The sequence below is a fragment of the Theobroma umbraticum genome, unplaced genomic scaffold (genome assembly GCF_002168275.2).
Source record: "Theobroma umbraticum cultivar Fairchild unplaced genomic scaffold, ASM216827v3 scaffold_89.0, whole genome shotgun sequence".
Taxonomy (NCBI): Eukaryota; Viridiplantae; Streptophyta; class Magnoliopsida; order Malvales; family Malvaceae; genus Theobroma; species Theobroma umbraticum.
This window is the reverse complement of record NW_018397271.1, coordinates 1,436,172-1,440,873: the sequence shown is the minus strand read 5'-3', so window position 1 is coordinate 1,440,873 and position 4,702 is coordinate 1,436,172.

Sequence of the window (4,702 nt, the reverse complement as noted above, 5' to 3'; positions counted from 1 at the left end):
TATTACTTGTTTAATGATATGTGCACCTACATGGATAATCTGACAACAACAATCCAAAGATAACCAAATTAATACACTAGATTCCGAACCATCACTCTCCGAAATTCTTGCATGGTTGACCAAATCACAACCTAAGAAAAAAATGCGAAAGAGTGAGTGAATACAACAACTCAGCAAGTAACTAATATCCCTTCAACCGAATTAAGCATGCTCAAAAAATTAACGATAAAATTACTTATTCTCATATAAGGATCAAAAAACAGAATTTTGGGTAATCTAATTCAAATAATAGAACTACCTTAATTCCAAAATTTTCAAATAACGGAACAAAATATAAATTTCACAATAATTATAGATTTTGGTGATCTCTTGTAGCATGCTACAACCGCAATTAACCTTAGTAGCATGGGTTAAAAGTATATCAAAAGCAACCATTGGTTGCACTGAACAAAAATTACAAATGCCACTATTCTATAACCAATGGTCTAATTAGGAGATTAATCTCTAATCACAAAATACATGTCGACATGGCCAACATTTAACCCCCATTGGCAAGGTTAAAGCATATTCATACAAAGAGACAAAAAAAAACATATTTTTGGATTATCCAATTTCACAAAACTGTAAATTTACATTCTCAAAACATATCTCATGCACATCAAAAGCATATTTATTTTAGACTAAATATTTTATGTTTGTATTTACAAAAACATATGCAAACATTGAACAAAATTCACATTCGAAAACTAGAATCGAGATCATATTTACTTATATATACATATATTAGCATGCTTGCCCGATTTAACGAACCATAGGACAAAATATCATAAACCAAGTACAAATTCACATTAAGGCTAATTTTTAAGGTGTGAAATTACTTGATTTGTCAAGTTCACTTTCAAGTAGTAAATCAGAAAATCCTCCTAATTGCCTAATATTTCAAGAAAATATATACAAAAATTAGAACTGAATTTGCAAACAAATTTGACAAAGCAACTTTCTATTAACTATCCTAAACACTTAGGGTGCATAGCAACCTTTATTGCTATTTAGGAATATTTCGATTAATAAGGCAATTTTTTTAACGAATTAATAAAAATCAAATAAAGTTGAGAATTAAACTTAAATCATAAAACTAGTAACAATTTTAATTTCTGATGGAAACATAAAATTGATTTCATATAAAAATCATATTTGTAATTTTTCCTTAATTTTTATAATTTTATAAAATCTACCAACCTAAGAAATAAATTTAAAAATATAAATATGTATACCTTTAGATATAAAAATATAGTAGAAATCAAATATCTGAAATTTATGAAGTTTACAATAGAATTTATGAAACATTAATAAAAATCAGATTTTAGAAAATTGAAAAGGAATTTTATAATTTCCAAAATTTCTAGAATCAGGATGCCCATTTAGCGTACTTTGCGCTCTTGTAACTCTTAACTAGAATTGGTTCCAATGATAAACTCAAGACCAAGTTAAAGTGTTCATATCATATTATAACACTAGAGTTTGTTTCGATGAAAAAGATCACAATATTCCTAAGTTCAAAAATCCAAAATTTTAAGACTTATCACAGACATACTCAGATTTTTGGGTTTTTAGTATCAACGAACCTACTTTCAAGCCTTGATTCTTTTAACACAAAAGGCCTTTAATTGATCCATTGACACCAAATTTAATAGCAAATTTAATACTACAAAAGCCTCCAACGAAACGACTCCAAATGTTTTCAGAATGTGGAGTTTCGATGACCTCAATTTGAATTGTCAAAACTGTTAAAAATGAGCTTTCTAGGAACATAACTTCCTAACCATAAAGCCAAATGAAATGCTACAAAAACCATTAGCAAGATCATTTCAAGATCTTTCCATTAGTACCCATCATGACACCGAAAAGTCACCAAAACAGTACTAGATTTGAATGTAAATGAAAAAATGCAAAACAACTTAAGGCTTCTTTGCTCAACCTAAAAAGAATACAAAACTTAATCATACCTTAATCAAAAATTTCTTGAATACTTTTCCCTTTTCTCAATCTTTCTTCTTCTTCTCATTTTTCTGACTATTTATCATTTAAGCTTAATGAAATAAACTAATATTAAGTGTTTTGCCCTTTTTTCTTAAACATGGTAAATAAAATTATCCTTAACCTCTTTCTTTTAAATGTGATATAACATGATAAAATAAACTGACGTTAACCTCCTTTGACTATTTTTCTCTTAAACGTGTGATATTGTAAACTAACACTAACAAGACTTTTCCATTTGCTAAAAGGCCCTTATTATGTTCTTCCTTAATTAATAACCAAAGGTTATAACTGTAAATAAAATATAACTAAAATAAAACAATATTTTACTTATTTTTTATAAAAACTATAACTGAATAAATAATAATGCTCTTGACAACATAATTTAATAAGTTTATTATTATTTTTTTGTGAGGGGTATTACACTAATGCTTCTTCTATTCCACCTAACAAATATATTACATGTGTAGAAACACCTCCAAAATATTTAAAAGCCTACCATCACCATTTATCCAATAACCCTTATATTTCTTTCGTTGCTACTCATCCTATTCAACACCACCTTTCTATTGCTAACTTATCTTTAAAAGATAAAGCTTTTACCACTGCTTTATCTCATATCCTATGTCTTAGAACCACACTCATATCATCAAGCTATTTAGTATGTTTAATTGCAAGATTCCATGAACTCAAAACTACTAGCATTAGAAGAAAATGGTCTCAGACTATTTTACGCCTACTTTGTGAAACTTGTAGTTTTTGTTACTTGGATAAAGTGAACAATTAACTTGGCGAGCTTAAGAAATGCTTTTGTCGGCTTAAAAACCTTAATTTCATTCTGAAGAATTCATAATTAAAAGTTGTGGAGGCTATGGAAGAGATTTAGAATGGGATTACGCCTTAAAAGGAACAATTTTTACAAATCTAGACCTAAGTAGTCAACCCTAGTGCATGGAGGGTCAATTTTGTGATGTAAAAGATAAGGGAAGTCATGCATTCTAGTCCAGGATCAACTATAGGCCCTCTATAGTTGATCCCAAGAAGGAAAAATGCAAAAAATTGCAAACATTCTAGTCCAAGATAGACTATAGACCCTCTATAATCAATCCTATAAAGGGGAAATGGGTGAAACACAAAACCTTGTGGTCTAGGATAGACTATAAACCCTCTATAGTTGATTCTAGACCACCCAGCCAGCCTTAAACAAGCTTAAAAGCCCTAAAACGTAAAATTTTCTCATTTCTCTCCTACCTCTTTGTTTTTTCACCTTTTTTCTCTCAAATTTCATACCTTTCAAAACCTTCAAACTCCATCATCAAATTTGTTTTGATTTTTTTTTCTCTCTCTAAAAGCTAGAAATATTTTTCTCTCCACTAAAAGCTTACCAAGGAGAAAACTAGGTAAAATAAGTTATCTATTTATTAGGTATGAGGTTTGGATGAAAGATTGATGGAAATCATTGGGAATGAAGATTCAGTAGAGTTAGAAATGGGAATTTATTGTACCACGAAAATTTATAGGTTTGTGAGAATATTAATGATCAAACCTCATTTTTAGGTGATGTTGGACTAATTTGAATTTGTTGTAGAAGCTAAGCTCTAGACAAAAGGTACCAAGAGGAAAAAGCACGCTTCAAGAGGTGGACAAATATGGCATTTTTTAATTGTTTTAATATAATTAAGCATGTGTATTTTACAACCTAGCATTAAAACATTTTTTGATGAACTTTGTGATGTGAACAATGGTTTCAAGTGTGTTTTATGAAATCTAGATATACTATGTAAATATGTTATTATGTATTTATTTTTGAGCATGGGGAACAAGCCTTTCAAATGTTTGATACCTCAAAAATCTATGTTTGTCTATAACTAGTTGAATGATTGTAAATTTGGAAATTTAAAATAAAATGATTTGCTTTACATAGACCCTAGCATCGGGTCAAATTGTCTTGAGATTGGTGATTTGATTTTGCCTTTGCTTCAAATTTCTACTGTGTTGATGATTGAGAATATACATGGCTTGGAAATGGACTTTGTACACTTGACTTCATTTTATTTGAACCCTTTGTTCGTGGATGGCAATGAATTTATCTTTTCATTTGTAAACAAATATTTGAATACTTGGAAACATAGCACAAAAATGTTTTAATGGAGCCTAGTTATGGACCTATAGCTAGTGGCAGTAAACACTGGCCATTGTGCACAATACTTAGCTTTAATTAGGTAGGTAATAAAGCTAAGTATCTCTGACAAACACTTTTGATTTGGTTTGGTTTGACCAGTGTAGGTAATCCAGACAAATACTTAGCTTTAATTAGGTAGGTAATCCATAACTGGCCTTTTGATTTGGTTTCGTTTGGTAGTTGATACAATCCAACCACCTTTGATATACGGTTGATGACTATCATGTATTTGACCACTTTGGTGCTACGTCACACTTTGATTTCATTTTCCATGCTACTTGGTGCTCCACGATGCTATTGATATTGTTTTGACCTTAGGTTTGGTATTTTCTTAGACTCCAGTGTTTGGATTTGACATTGGTTTCGACCTTGGAGCTTAAGATTCGCATTTTGTTTATATTAGAACTTGGATTTGGTATTTATCTTGATCTTGATTTGTAGATTGGCTATCTACCCATGACTTCGGTATTTAGACTTGGCATA